The sequence below is a fragment of the Molossus molossus genome, unplaced genomic scaffold (assembly GCF_014108415.1).
Source record: "Molossus molossus isolate mMolMol1 unplaced genomic scaffold, mMolMol1.p scaffold_m16_p_4, whole genome shotgun sequence".
In the NCBI taxonomy this organism is placed as follows: Eukaryota; Metazoa; Chordata; class Mammalia; order Chiroptera; family Molossidae; genus Molossus; species Molossus molossus.
In genome coordinates this window covers 88,097,115-88,113,364 of record NW_023425377.1, presented here as the reverse complement: position 1 = coordinate 88,113,364, position 16,250 = coordinate 88,097,115, and the positions used below count along the sequence as shown (strand labels likewise).

The window sequence follows — 16,250 nt, the reverse complement described above, 5'->3', positions numbered from 1 at the left end:
AGAAAGAAAAAAATAAAATAAAATAAAATTTATTTTATCAATGTTTTATAGTTTTCATTGTATAAGTCTTTCACCTTTCTGGTTAAGTTTATTCCTAAGTATTTTATTCTTTTCATGCTATTAGAAATGGAATTGTTTTATTTCCTTTTCAGATTACAACTAATTTTTGTGTGTTGACTTTGTATCATGCTACTTTGATGAATTCATTTATTACTTCTAACAGTATTTTTCTATGTGAACTTTAGGGTTTTCTACATATAAGATCATATCATATACAAGCAGAGATCATTTTACTTCATTTTTTCTAATTTGTATGCCTTTTATTTCTTTTTCATGCCTCATTACTCTGGCCAGAATCCAGTATTGGGTAGAGAAGAGTGGTGAATTTGGGCATCTTTGTCTTGTTTTTGATACTAGAGGAAAAGGCTTCAATTTTTCACCACTGGGTATGCTGTTTGCTGTAAATTTTTTAACATATAGCTTTTATTGTGTTGAGGTAATTTCCATCTATTTCTTGTTTATATAATATTTTTACCATGAAAGAGTGTTGAATATTTTCAAATGCATTTTTAGGCATCAATTGGCATAATTATGTGTTTTTTTCCTCCTTTATGCTGGTATATCACCTTAATTGATTTTTGTATGTTGAACCATCCTTGCATTCCAGGAATAAATCCCATTTGGTCATGGTGCATAACCATTTTAATATGCTCTTGAATTTTATTTTCTAGTATTTTGTTAAGGATTTTTGCATCAATATTTATAAGGGATATTGCTCTATCATTTTCTTTTCATTTAATGTGTTTGTCTGGCTTTGGTATGAGGGTAATAATGGCCTCATCAAATAAATTAAGAAATGTTTCCATATGGCGTGGTTGGTGTGGCTCAGTGGACTGAGTGTCGTCCCATGGACTGAGAGATCCTGGTTCGATTTCTGGTTGGGGCATATGCCTGGGTTGCAGGCTCAATCCCCAGTAGGAGGCATGGAGGAGGCAGCCAATCAATCAATGTTTCTCTCTCACATCGATATTTTTATCTCTCTCTCCCTTCCTCTCTCTCTAAAAAATCAATAAGAACATATTTTAAAAAAAGAAATGTTACCATACAATATTTCATAATACTCTTACATCCTTTTTATTTCTATAGAATCAATAGTAACATTCCTACTTTCCTTTCTGATTTTAGTAATTTGACTCTTTTATCTTGTTTTCTTAGTTTGTGTAACTACAGTTTTGTCAATTTTGTTAATTTTTTTAAAAGCCAATTTTGGTTTTCATTGATTTTCTATATCTATTTTGTTTATATCTGCTCTAATCTGTATTATTTTCTTCCTTCTGCTTGCTTTGGCTTTAGTTTATTCTTCTTTTTCTAATTCCTTGAATTATAAAGTTAGTTTGTTGATTTGAAATCTTTCATGTTTTGTTTAAAAAAATTTTTATAGTACTGTATTTGAACCAAACTGATGACATGCTTTAGAGCATGATCTCAAATGCTCCCAGATCTTTCTTGTTTTTAATGTAAGTGTTTATTATAAATTTCTCCAATTAGCACTACTTTCACAGCATCCTATAAATTTTGGCATGTTTTAATTAGTTTCTAAGTATTTTCTAATTTCCCATGTGATTTCTTCTTTGATTCATTGGTTTAAAACTTCAACAGTTTTGTAAATTTTGTATTCAGTTATTGACTTCTAAATTCTGCCCATTGTAGTTGGAGAAGATACTTTATATGATATCTGCCTTTTAAAAATCTACTGAGACTTAATTTGTGGCCTAACATATGGTCTGCCCGGGGAAATATCTCACGTACACTTGAGAAGAGTATGTATGCTGTTCTGTACATGTCTGTTATATCTGTTATATTAAGTATGTGTTTCTTTACTACTGTCTGTTCTATCCATTATTATGATAATGGATGTTGAAGTCTCCAACTATTACTATAGAACTCTCTCATTTCTCCCTTCAATTTTGTTAGCTTTACTTCATATATTTTTTTTTTTTTTTTTTCCTCACCCGAGGATATTTTTCCATTTTTTGTACAGATAGAGCGGGAGGGAGAGAGAGGAACAGAGAGAGAGAGAAACATCGATGTGAAGGGACACATCGAGTGGCTGCCACCCGCACGACCAACCAGGGCCGGGGACAAACTGCAACTGAAGTACGTGCCCTTAGCGGGAACCGAACCCGGGTCTCTCCGGACCGCAGGCCGACGCTCTAACCGCTGAGCCAAACCGGCCAGGGCTACTTCATATATTTTGATGGTCTCTCTTTAGGTACTCAAATGTTTATAATTGTTATATCTGCTTTTTGTATTAAAACTATATATATATATACACACACATATATATACATATATATACACATATATATAGTTTTAATGCATATATATTATATATATATATATACACAAAATCATTTTTTGACTTACGAACTTTTCCCAACTAAAGTTTATTTTTCCCAATATTAATATATCCACTCATGCTATCTTTGGCTTCTAATGCATAAAATATCTTTTTCTATCCATTCACTTTTAGTCCATTTGTGTCTTTGGATCTCCTGTGGATAACATATAGGTGATTCATATATTTTTATCCTTTTTGCTAATCTCTGTCTTTTGATTGGAGAGTTTACTCCATTTACATTTAGAGTAATTACTGATATGGAGAGATTTCTTTCTGCCATTTTGCTATTTGTTTTCTAAATGCCTTATAGCTTTTTTATCCCTCATTTCCTACATTACTGTTTTCTTTTGTGTTTAGTTGATTTTTTTGTAGTGAAATGTTTAAAGTCCTTTCTCATTTTTTTTTGTATACAATCTATTTTCTTTATGGTTACCATAAGAATTACATTTAATTTTCTAATGTTATAACACTATAATTTGAATTTATATTAGCCTAACTTCAATAACATACAAAAACTGTGTTTCTTTACACCTCCATGTCCACTCCTTTCAGCTGCTGATGTCATCACGTTACATCTTTGTACATAGTGTACTCCAAAGCATAAACTAGTAATTGTTTTAAAAGCATTAGTCTTAATGTAGAAAGCAGGATTACAATAATACTAGGTTTTAGACTACACTTTTTTCTTTAAATGTATTAGTCTCTTGAATCGTGTAGAAAACAAAATGTGTAGTTATAAACCATTATTACAATAATACTGTTTTTAAAATAACTTTCCATGTATTTACCTTATTGAAATCTTTATTTCTTTGTACAACTTTGATTTCTGTTATAGCTTTGGGTGTTCTTTCATTTCACCTTACAGGACTCCCTTGAGCATTTCTAGCAGGGCAGGTCCAGTGGTAACAAACTTCCTTGACTTTAGTTTATCTTGGAATGACTTGATTTTTTCCTTGCTTTTGAAGGGACAACTTTGCCAAATACAGGATTCTTGGTTGACAAGTTTTTCTTTTAACCCTTTGACTATATCTGCCCACTGCCTTCTGGCCTTCAAAGTTTCTGAATAGAAATCTGATCATAATTTTATTGTGTATCCTTGTATGTGATTATTTACTTTTTGCTGCTTTTGAGATTTTCTCTGTTTTGGGCTTTTAAAAGTTTGATTGCAGTGTGTCTTGCTGTGGGTCTCTGAGTTTATCTTATTTGGAGTTTGTTGAGCCTCTTGGATGTTTTTATTTATATATTTCATCAAGTTTGAGAAGTACAGCTATTATTTCTTCATATATTCTCTCTGCCCCTCACTCTTTTTTCCTTTTGGGATTTTCACGATGTGTATGTTGGTCTACTTGATGGAGTCCCACAGGTCTCTAACGCTCTGTTCACTTTTCCCAAATTGTTTTTCTTTCTGTTTCTCAGACTCAATAATTTCCATTGTCCTTTCCTCAAATTTGCTGATATTTTTCTTTTGTCTATTCACACCTGCCTTTGAATCCCTCTAGTGAATTTTTCATTTTAGTCATTGAACTTTTCAGCTCCAGAATTTCTCTTTGGTTTCTTTTCAGGTTTTCTGTCTCTTTATTGATATTTCCATTTTGTTTATACATTGTTTTCTTGATTTTCCCCCCCACATTTTTCTATAGTTTTTTTTTAATCCTCACCTGAGAATATTTTTCCATTTTTCTTCAGAGAGAAACATCGATGTGAAAGAGACACATTAACTGGCTGCCTCCCGTTTGACCCTGAACAGGGCCAGGGACAAACCACAACCAAGGTACATGCCCTTGACCAAATTCAAACTCATGACTCATTGGTCTGAGGACCAACGCTCTAACCACTGAGCAAAATTGGCCAAGGCTTCCTCTAGTTCTTTAAGACAGCTATTTTAAAGTCTTTATCTAATATTTTTGCTATCAGATCATTTTTAGGGACAGTTTTTATTGATTATTTTTCTTTGAATGCACCAGACTTTCCTGTTTCTTTGTACACCTTGCTCTTTTTTGTTGTTGTTGGAAATTGAACATTTGAATCTAATAATATGATAACTTTGGAATTCAGATTCTTCTTCTTTCCAGGGTTTGCTGCTTTTGTTATTGTGTTTATTCTTATTTTACTTATTTTTTTTTTTTTTTTTTAAAATATGTTTTTATTGATTTTAGAGGGAGAGGAAGAGAGAGGGAAAGAGAGATGGAAACATCCATAATTGGCTACTTCCTACACGTCCCCTACTGGGGATCAAGCTCACAACCCAGCCATGGGCCCTGTCCAGGAATCCAACCGGCAACCTCCTGGTGCACGGGACAACACTCAGCTAACTGAGCCACACCAGCCGGGCTACCCTCTTCCTTTTCTTTTTCCCTTCTTGGTAGTCAGACATTAAAGAACAATTGCATATTAGGGGAATATTAGAAAGTAACTGGGCATGCCCAGGGAAAGGCTCAGAAAAGACCCAAGAAAACTCTGAGTTTATACCTGGGGCTGACCCTTGGCAGAGAGACAGCCTATGCAAAAAAAAAAAAAAAAAAGAACAGCCTGGCTGTTCAGTTAGTTGAGCATCATACACACAAAACCGTTGTTGGTTTGATTCCTGGCCAGTGCACATGCCCAGGTTGTGGGTTCAATCCCCAGTAGGGGACATACAGGAGGCAGCCCATTGCTGTTTCTCTATTACATCAATGTTTGTATCTCTCTCTCCCTCTCCTTTTCTCTCTCTGAAATTAATAAAAACAGATTTTTTTAAAAAAAGGGGGGAAGAAAGAAAGAAAGAAACAAAGAAAGAAAGAAAGAAAATGAAGGGAATAAAAAAACAGGAGGTGGTCATAGGCCCTTTAAATCTCCTGTATCTCATTCAGCCAGATGGGGCAGGACTTGCATTGATGGAAGGGGTTGCAACAGCAATGGCTGCTTGCCTCATTGTCTTCACCTCTGTGATCAGAAGCAGTAAGCACTGATGGGGGAATGGGTACCTGAGCTTGGAGGACAGGGTCCTTTCTGTCCACCCTGGCTCCTGTATGCATATGGAAGCTGCTCCAGGATCACATGCACAGCTGCCTGCCCATGACTGAGGTGGAAATGGGTAGCTGCTACTGTGATGAGAGCTGAAAATGACCAAAGTCTCCCCCTGGAAGTTGCAAGCTTTCAATAAACTGTCCAGGGTTCCAAAATTACATCATACAGATTCTGCCAATGCAATTGTTGTCTAGTAGGAGAGACAGATTCTTAGTGCTTCTTACTCAATCATCTTCCCAGAGTCCTCCAGGATTTTAAAACATAGATTTTATCTTAGAGAAGTTTTAGGTTCAGAGCAAAACCTAGTGAAAATTATAAAGATTTCCCATATACCCCTGCCCTACACACATGTATAGCCTCCCTCATTATCATCAGAAAAATGCCTCGGGGGTTTTACACTACCACTAGTAAAGTTGTGTGTAAGAAAACATTTTTTGAGAAAAGACCAAATGCCACATTGGGTCATTTCAATGCTCTGCGCACAGGCAAGTCTGGCCTTTTAGCCCCACATTTGCACATCAGGAGGTGGTCTAAGTCCCTAAGAGGGCATGCACACTCATGGTGTCTTCTCTTAGTATACGAGAGGTGCAGGAAGAGCAGCAATCCTGCCATTCCACAGTCATCTTGCCACTTTCTGTCACTGGTTATCCAGGAGTCATTGTTCATAACGACTTATCCTACTTGAAGCCTCTTCATGTAAATAGTTGCCAAATTCTGGACATTCTGTCACTGCAACATCTTATCGCTTCTATGCTCACTCCCACTGTATTTCGCTCTTGCATGCGGACTCTGGTATGTTGTAAGAGCCTCCTGAACAACTTTCCCCCTTGCCAGACACTCCTTGCTTCCATCACATGGTTAGTGGATGTGTCGTCCTAAAGCAGAGCTCCAGTTATCTCAGACTTCTGCTCAAAGAGAGGACAGCTCCCAAACTCAAAGTCGACCCCTAGAAATTGTCTGGGGTTCCTGAGGTTGTCTTCCAAAGTATGAGGTTCTAGGACAAGAATGTTTATTTTATGTTTTTGGATGCCATTTCATCAGAGTAGTGCTTTCTGAGGAACTATTATATGCAAGAGTTCTGTTTCATAAACATCTATAAGAAGAAAGTAGTAGTCTAGAACTCTTCTTTTTTCACCACCAAAAAAAAAAAAAAAAGCCTTTTTCTTTTTCATTTAAGTTGTTTTCTTGCGCCACCTGGTGTTAAAACTAAACAGTGGCTCTGGAGAAAAAGGAGGAACATACTGTAAATGTTTTAGCCCCAAATTGAGGATCTTTACCATTGGAAAGGAACATTAGGGATCATTTAAACAGCTGCCTTGCCTGACTGGTGTGACTCAGTGGTTGAGCATGGACCCATGCACCAAGAGGTCTCCGGTTTGATTCTCGGTCATGCCCAGGTTGTGGGTCCGATCCCCAGTGAGAGGCATGCAGGAGGCGGCCAATCAATGTTCTCTCTCATCGATGTTTCTATCTCTCTCTCCCTGTCTCTTCCTTTCTCTCTAAAATCAATAAAGAAAAATTATTTTAAAAAATAAATAAACAACTGCTTCATTGTATAGATTAGTAATTTATCCAGGATTCACAGGAAGTAAGTACTGAATCTAGATTTTTTGAATCCTAGTCTCCTCAATTTTCCAACACACCCCCGTAGCCTCTTAAGTAAGCCTCCAAAAGAATTGGGCCAGAGTGATGATGCCACCCGTGGAAGAAGGCAAAAACAGGATACTAACATTTACTGGTCTCTTATCATAAGCCAGTTATTGTGCTAAATACATTTATAAACATCTCCTTTATTCTTCACAGGTCGTTCTTATTTCTATTTCACAAATTGACAAGCAAGATTCAGACAGGTTAGGTAACTCATTACAGTGATAGTGTATTATCTGTTCATGATTATTCATTCCCTCCTTGCCTTTATCTTACTTTTGTATATGCACCAGATATATACTGCCTGCTCACAGTGACTTTGGGCTTGGCCAAATCGACTATCTGTGGTCAATGAAATGTGATGGGCCTGATAGGTGCCACATGTGAGCAAAGCTTTAAATTTCGTGGTTTGGCCCTGGCTGGTTTGGCTCCGTGGTTAGAACGTCGGACCCATTGACCAGAGAGTCCCGGGTTTGGTTCCCGCTAAGGGGACGTACCTTGGTTGCAGTTTGTCCCCGGCCCCAGTTGGGGTTGTGTGGGTGGTGACCACTCAATGTGTCTCTCTCACATTGATGTTTCTCTCTCTCTCCCTCCCTCTCTCCCTTCTGTTCTATCTGAAGATAAATGCAAAAATGTCCTTGGGTGAGGATAAAAAAAAAAAAATTAAATTCCATGGTTTGATTAGGCACACGTCTTCCTAACCTCCCCTGCGAGAACAACATGCCTTAGAGAGGCGTTGTCCTTTCAACCCTGGCTCCTGGAATGAGATGATACAGGGATCTGAGCTGAAGCCAGCTGAGCTGAGCCCATCAGAGTCACACCTGGCCCACAGGTAACCTGCAACCCTCATGAAATGTAACAAAAAGTAAGTAGTTTTTTTAAGCCACTGAGAATTTGGGGTTGTTTGTTGCTCTAGCAAAAGCTGACCAATACAGGATTTGAACAAATGTCTGACTCCAAAATCTCCCTGAGACCTCACTGTGAAAAAGAACCTTGCTCCCAGGATGATGTCTACTTTAACTAATTTGAGAACCTACGTGTTAGGTCTTAAGTTGCTGACGTTCTCACCTCCTTCTACTCTTTGCTTGATTCCACTCTTTCACTGACACTTGCCTTGAGCATCCGTTTTAACTACACAGCCTGCTTCTCTGGCTCTGCCTGCTCCATGCTCCATACTCTTGATTTCTTATACCTTAATTTACTTTTTTTCTCTTTCTAAAGGCAATTATTACCTCCCAATATACTCTACAATTAATGTATTTATAATGCATATAGTTTAATGTCTCCCCAGCTGAATTTTAAGATGGAAGGTGTTTTTGTCCATTTTGTTTACTGTTGTTCCTTAAACAGTGCCTGCACATACTAGGTGCTAAAACGTTTCTGTTGAATGAATGAATGAAAACACAGAAACACTGCTGAAAGAATGGAAGCTGTTGTATTTTAATAACATGACCAGTAGAGGTCATGGATGAGTTCTTTAAATATCTTGGACCTGCAACTACTTTTGTGTCTGTTTATACATGGATCTGTTCACTCTGGATGTCTCAGGGATTAGTGTGGATGGCCACATGATCAATTTGGTGGTGGTAGTTGGCAAAGATCATAAGAACTGCGGAAAGGTAAAAACTGATGATGGCTCAGATTGTTTTTTCCTCCATATGTGACCTAGTCATGGGAGCTAAGCCAAAAACGAAAAGAAAAAGAAAAGAAAAAACAAGTCACATAGAAACAGATGGGGCAGACATTATTGGCTTTAATGTTGCATCTACTTCTATAAATTCATGAATTGCTTATAAATAACAGTTGAATTCAATCAATCAGAAAAGATAGTAAATGCTTATTTTTTATTGCAAAGCTATTTGCCTGGATTAACAACACAACCTTCCAAAAGTGTGTTTATGTGTGTGTTTACAGATACAGTCTATTACTATTAGGACTCTTGACTGATCTTTTCCTTGCCTCCTTTACAACAAAAGGTGGCAAGCCAAGAATCACAAGCTGCGTGTGGTTTATTCACCCTGGCTCAGTAGCTCATACCTAAGTGTTATAATATATAACTACTCTGAGGGAAGGTATAAAGGAATGCTGACACTGGATTGAAAGCAAATGATTTTCTTTAAATTGAATATTCATTTTGATTCATTGATTAGTTCAAGCATAAAAATTTGAGAAGAAAAGAAATTTAATTTTATTGATTTCCTCCCACACATCAGGCATTGTGATAAGTAGTTTTACATGTTATCTGGCTCACTCCCTGAAGTGAACAATATCAAAGATAATACCTAGAACTTAGTAGAAGGTCAGTAATCACTGAATAAATGAGTGAGTGAGTGAGTAACTATTAGGAAAAGGATTTGTTTCTTTGTTTTGTTGGAGGGGGTTGATTTTATTTCCTTGATAGAACTAAATTCAATGTAAACCTGAAATGTGGGTACATAGATGTTCAATGTTATTTACATATATTTATTTCATGTGTCTATTTACTGGGCACTGAAATGTATACGTAGAGTATGGCACCAGTCACCAGATACTGGAAAGTAGGCATGGATAGAAAGCTGAGTGGATGTTATTCTGGTCCTGCTAAGAAATGGACCTTTCCTTCAGATTCTGTACAATGAAAAAAATAATTACATAATTATTACCTATTCTACTTTACAACATGTCATGAGATAAACATGGGATGCCAAATCTGAAAAGTTTTGAAGTGACTAAATTGGAAAGTCAGGGAATAATTGGGGAGTTAATAATATTTTTTCTATGATGCCCTTGGGGAGGGAGTGTGACTGAAGTCACAGACTCCATCCTGTTACCCATGTCGCTCTGGCTGTCTTTGTCTAAACGAGTGGAAGAGCAAAACCGAACAGCAATCTCCAATATCATCTACTACCTACACCTGTTCTGCCTCCATGGGGGGGGGGGGATTTCCAGACCGAAGAACTCCAGTGTGTTGGAATATTAGCGATGATGATTTTCTTGAGCTTTGTGTTTGTAAATAGCCAGATAACATAGGTTTGTTCCATTATGAGGCTTGTAGCCAGATAAATTCAAGGGCAGATTCTCTTAGGTGATAATATGAAAGAGAATACACAAAGTACCAAAAAATATTTTTAGCGTGCAGCATGTTGGGTGGGAGAATGGGGAGCAGCAGACATTGGACGAGCTCCCTCCATGAGTTTACGGAGGTTCATTTTTACTCCAACAGAAGTAATAAAATAGGACTTCTTGCTTCCTCTCTCTTTTCCTCCTTGCCCGCACTTCCAGCTTTAGTTAACTAATAGGCATGTAGTATATTCACTGCAAGCAAAGTCACCACACAGAATGTAAAGATGCCAAGGGTGCATGAACAAATTAGAGGTTCTTAGTCAAATCCAAACAAATATATACCTGATAATGGCTTTGGCTGAGATATATTTTTATATTTTATAGCATGTTCACATTTGCCAGTGGTTAGCAGAGATTAAGCTTGCCAAACCTTAATGTGGTACAAATGCCATGTTCAAGGCAAAGTAAGTGGACTGTTACAGGATCTGGCAAATCAAAGGCATTATCAACAGCTGTGGTTTGCAAATGCTTTGTGAGGCGGAATAATAAAGCACATGTGCACTTCGAGTCGGCATTACTTCTCCCATTAATTTTTTAAATGTAACTGTGATCACTGGTAGTTTCAGATGGTTTTATGGTTGCAATCAACTCCCAATTAGATGTGATAATAGCCAGAAAGCAAAAACTGATCAAGTCCCCAATTAATTAATTAAGAAGTTATTGAGAGACTACTATGTGCAGCGTCATGCACTTGGTGCTAGTTGTGGCCAATAACTTCACACCCCTCCCCATGCACACTTTTGCCAAGATTGCCATGGGTACAAGTGTTCATTTGAATTTCACCTCTTTCCATTGATCACCGTTAGAGGACACTTCTTTAGAAATGAAAAGGTCAAAAGGGAGAAGAATTGTCATAGGGATAATGAAGAAAAACAGTGATTCTAAATCGTTAAATAATTGACCTCTATAGAGTAGGATTGTATGTATGGTTCCAGCTATCTGATATAGAAAATCATTTGAAAAGTGATAGAATGACATTTTGTTTTATCTAGTGGCTTCAATTGACAAAGTTTCACCATAAATATGACCACATATGACACAGATATTTATTTATCAATGTCTTGGCTTTCTATTTTATATTTTAAAAGTCAAATCCACTCATCATAATTACGACTCTGTACAATCCATTGAAAATTGCCCGTCAGAGATTATCTGAAGTCTAGGATGTCTGTGTAAGGCCAGAATTTACTGTTTTATGCAGAACAGGCTCAGAGGATCCTTCTTCTCCTTTGGTGCTACCTGCAGGAAGACCTGAGTGATCTTGGTTTACTTCACACAAAAACTGAGGAGAAACTGCCATGAACCTCATGACATTAAACTAGTTGAGACAAAAAAATATTAATTATTAAAGTACTAATTGTGATTTTATTTTTAAAAAGTAATTTTATTAATTTCAAATATTTTAACAACACACTTGGTAGGTACGAAGTTGATTTAATCACTAACATTGTTGCCTAGTAAAAATCCTTTGCTGTTTTTTTTCTTTAATCCTCACCCGAGGACATACATTTCCACTTGTCTTCAGACAGAGTGAGAGAGGGCAAGAGAGAGAGAGAGAGAGAGAGAGAGAGACACCGATGTGAGAGAGAAACATTAACCAACTGTCTCTTGCACACCCTTCACCTGGGACCGAGCCTGAAACCCAGGCATGTGCCCTAACTGGGAATTGAACTGGGACCTCTCAGTCCATGGGACGATGCTCAATCCACTAAGCCACACTGGCCAGGCCTTTGCCATTGTTTTCAATGCAAAGATAAGACTTGATCCAAGATTTGCAAATCTAAGTTCCTGCATGGTCTAAACTATCATTATTCTCTTAGAGGTAAATAACCTAACTGGACCTATTAATTTTCTTTTAATTAAAATAAAACAATGTTGCTGAGAAGAGTTGGTTAACCTTTTCAGTACTTTAACCAGTCTTCCCTAATCAGTGTAGCATGTTAATTTATGTAGTTGAAGAAGAAAATGTTTGCTGAAAACATTAAATATTAGGCAGTCTGGGAAAATTACTCTAAAATTGAAAATTAGTTAAAATTATTAACAAGAAGACCTTGTATTTATATTTTCCTTTAATGTAAATATTTCTCTTTTGGTAATATTTTCCTTATAATCTCACTGTTGAAAACTTAACACACAGTTTGTATTGAGGTAGGATCTTTGGGAAGAACTTGAGTGGAACACAAAAACTTGAGCTACCTGAACATAGCACAAACGGTTTATTAAGCTCTGTTTTATGGCATTCCATACTGTTGACAGTTATATTTGGTTTCATGTCTCATTTATTAACAAAATCAAAATTGCTTTTTTTTTCTCTCAAAGTCAAAACCATGATGTAAAAAATTTACAGTAACAATTCAGTCTACTACAACGACATATCTCCATTCTGTGTTAACATGTCACTAAAAAGTATTAGCTGCTTCTCCTAGCCTACAATAGCCTCACTAAAGCAAATGATGTAAACTTGGGATATGTCGGTCAGGGTGCACATGACTGACACCATGCATTGCTCGGAAAAGCAACAGAGTAGGGTTAACCTTTGGGATCATCAATATGCAAGGCCACTTTGTATACACTGAGCCTAAAACATGTGTGGAGTCCATCACACTGAACGATTTCACACACCATGGTAGACAAGATGCTGTGAAGAAATTGTCAGTCATCATTCATTTCTGCCAACTATCCAACTTCCTATGCCAATCATGAGAAAGAAAGTTACATATACATGTTACGACTTCTCAGCTGACAAGAATTTACTGCTGTGGAAATACTTGCATGGTTCTGTAACATCATTTGAAAATTTTAAGGCTGAGTAAACCCAGAAGTGAAAGTATATTTAAAGAAAAAAAAAACAAATAAATAAGCAGAGTTATCAGTAAGTTGCCAAATCCATGACCACCATTTTGGCTTACTTTTTTTGGTCTTAGGCCTTTTTTTGGTTTTGCATTTTCCAAAATAGTTTTCATTACTAATTAGGAGGATTCAGCTATAAACTCAGAAGGCAAAACTATTCAAAAAGATTGCTTTTCTTGAGTTTCATTCAACAGCAAGAAATTTTCCGGTTGTTTTCATTGGTAGCTGGCTTTTCAGCAGTTTTCCAAAGCAATAATACCAGTTCACTCCATTTAATTTACAAGACATCCATTTCTGTGTCTCCCACATCTTCTGGATTTCTTCTTGTTTCCCCTAAGGGAAGTATGGTGAGCTACTGTATTTCCCAACCTGTATAATTGTTGGTGCTCTGTATTCTCTTATTCCATTAGCTTAAGGCCCATTGAGACTCACCAGACTGCTGGATTCAGAACAGTCATCCCTTCTCCCAGCATGCCTTCCCAAGTTGTTATCTTACATCAGCCTTTCCAGTGCCAACCCACCCCTGGAAAAACGACATTAGCCCCTTTCCTTTTCTTCTGCTTTCTGCATTCCCTGACCCCTATATCTTCTCCAGGGACCTAAGAGGGTGCTTTACAATGGCTATAATGATACTAATAGGTAATATTTATTGAAATCGGCACCATCTAAGAATAAGATTCCTTCCTAGGTCTTAGCTATCAAAGCTCCTGCTGACACCTCTGTGCCATCGTTCCCAAGCTATTGAGGGCTGGGGCCCCCAATTAAAAGTTCCCCTGGACTAGAATTCCCAGATTGAGCCAGTGAGATTACAGGAATCCCAGTTAAATGGAAATTACAGACAAACAACAGAAAAAATTTAGTGTGTGTCCCAAATATTTTTTAAAAATTATTTCTTGTTCATCTGAAATACAAACTTAATTGGGCTTTCTGTCGTTTGTCCTACAACCCTATCTGGGAGCCTCCCTGTGTTGCACAAGGAAGTGAGCCATAGACCCGATGTCCTTCTCCACACCCGTTGAGATGTTTGAGGTTGGGCCCTAAGAAATGGGGCAGAGAACAAAAAGACTCGTGTCTGACTTCCTCTTCTTTCTTTCCCTCATTTTTGGCTTTACCTCTTCCACATCATATCTTCCTACTCTCTGCTCCAGGTATGCTTAAAGTTTTACTTTAGTTTTAGGTTTACTAAAATCTTTAGTTTTACTCATTTAAATGTCTAGCATGGATGAAATCATTGTAATTTCTCACACTAGTAGAACTATGAATGATCAGCATAGACCAATTACATAAACATTTTGTCAAGTTTGAAGACAAAATTGAATGTACGTTTTTCCAGTTTCATAATGGAGACATAGTAACTAAAATTCTACATTGGTTAATTAACACTTATTTTCTTACAAGTTTCACTTGTTATAAGAAATGTCTATAATTATATCTTTATAAGTTAATGATTTTTTTTATATTCATATTTTAAATATCAAATGTAAAGGTAAACACTATAAAAACTAATTATAAAAGAAAAAATTCTATGATCTATTTAGTCAGTCCTCTTCATTGGGTTTTCTAAAAAAAAAAAAAAAATCCCTGGATTTTAAGGATTACTATCTTACTGTTGACTTGGAAATCCTATTTGATGTCAACAACTAAATATTAAATCTTTAAATCATTTTGCATTCCTACTGCATTACTGTATCCCCTTCCCTTTTTCTTGGCAGATAGATGGCCCTGGCTAAGAAGTATACCAAGAAATAAAAAAATAAAATAAAATAAAGAAATGCCTATTGATGTATTTGTGGGGAGAGAGATTTCATCCATTAAATTATACATATATTTTAACTTATTGTCTGTCTTTTTCCTTTCCTCCCACCTCAATCTAGAATTTAATCTCCATGAGAACACGGCCCTTGCCCTGGAAATAATACCAGGCACATAGTAGCCACCTAGTAAATATCTGTCGGATAAATGAGCAAGCTCTCATTTTACAGTGAGGCAAATGAGACTTAGGAAGTTAATTTGCCTGATTTGCACTGCAGAGCTGGGCCTCATATGTAGACCTCACTAATGGGTGAGCGCCAGCACTTCATTACTGCCTATTTCTGCCTGTCTCCTGTCTAGCAGCTCATACAGCCCTCCTGGCGTGTTCCTTCTCTTGAAACTTTGGTCCCGATGTGAAAAAAAGCAAAAACACAAATTGCATTTCTTTACTTTGTTAGTTAAACAAAAAGGACTTCCAGACAACAGCAACAAAAAGTAAAGAAAAACTTTAAGAGAAACAAAAAAAATCTCAAACTTAAGTTGTTATCTTAAATCTCAAAAGCATAAAACCATCAGGTTTCTGATCCTACAACAACCAAAACCTCTGTTGTATTCCACAGAACAGAGGAATGATCTCAGGGTTTGATACAATGCCCCAGTCTTGAGATAGTGATTTCTTGGTCAGGGCCACAGGTAGCCTAGGAGATGCCTTTGTGTGAATAAGATGCAGCCTTTGCTGACCAGGCACAGCGCAGCTCCATGGCACACAGCTTGGTAAAGGGCATGCAGGCCGACTTCAGTCCACATTCACCACTCTGGCCAGGCTCCTTCATGGAGTGAATGAACAGTCCACACCTCTGAAGGTAATGGCTCATTTCTTGGCTTAGCTGGCCCTTGGACTAGGGTTTTGTTAAAAGTTGGGAAATCTTTCTTTCTTCCTAGGTATTTGTATGTTGTTTTGTTTGTTTGTACCACCTGTTCTTTGGGTATCTTACTGCCTCCCTTCCAACTTAAGCTGGGATACTCTCCCAGAAAAATTACTCAAAGATTTCCTTTCATTTTCCATGTCAACCTCAATCAGGCAGTCAAGCACAAAGTCTCTCAACTTCCTCAGCCCCTCCCACATGTCTGGTTTCACCTTTCCAATTCTCCACTGATGTCCAGGGCAAGGTGACCGTTGCCTTTGGCACCAGTGGATAAATAATCTTGACTTTCCAGATCAGGTCTACTGAATGACTCTACTGAACTTTTGAACTTTCTGTGATAACTCACTCCCAAAACAGAAAAGCGGTCTTCAGAAAGTTTCCTTAAAGTAAACCATATAAAAATATGTTGATTGTGCAATTCTAGGTGTACTCTGAAAGCCCATGTGAAATGTGTGTGTTTCTTAGACATATAGATAAAAATAACCACTTAAGTTTGGAGGCAGCATGATGTAGTGCAAAGATCTAACACAGATCTTTAGAACAAAACAGATCTGTGTTAAATGACA

General features: G+C 37.1%; 1 protein-coding gene across 2 annotated transcripts in view; it reads left to right on the top strand.

The window, feature by feature from the left end:
- SAP30 (Sin3A associated protein 30) overlaps positions 1-7,919 on the top strand; it is a 73,490-nt gene extending 65,571 nt beyond the window's left edge. For both annotated transcript variants that reach the window (XR_004962034.1, XR_004962035.1), the window contains one exon: positions 7,740-7,919. The gene's annotated coding sequence lies outside the window, so the exon portion shown is untranslated. The remainder of the gene's footprint in view (positions 1-7,739) is intronic.
- Positions 7,920-16,250: the final 8,331 nt, after the last annotated feature.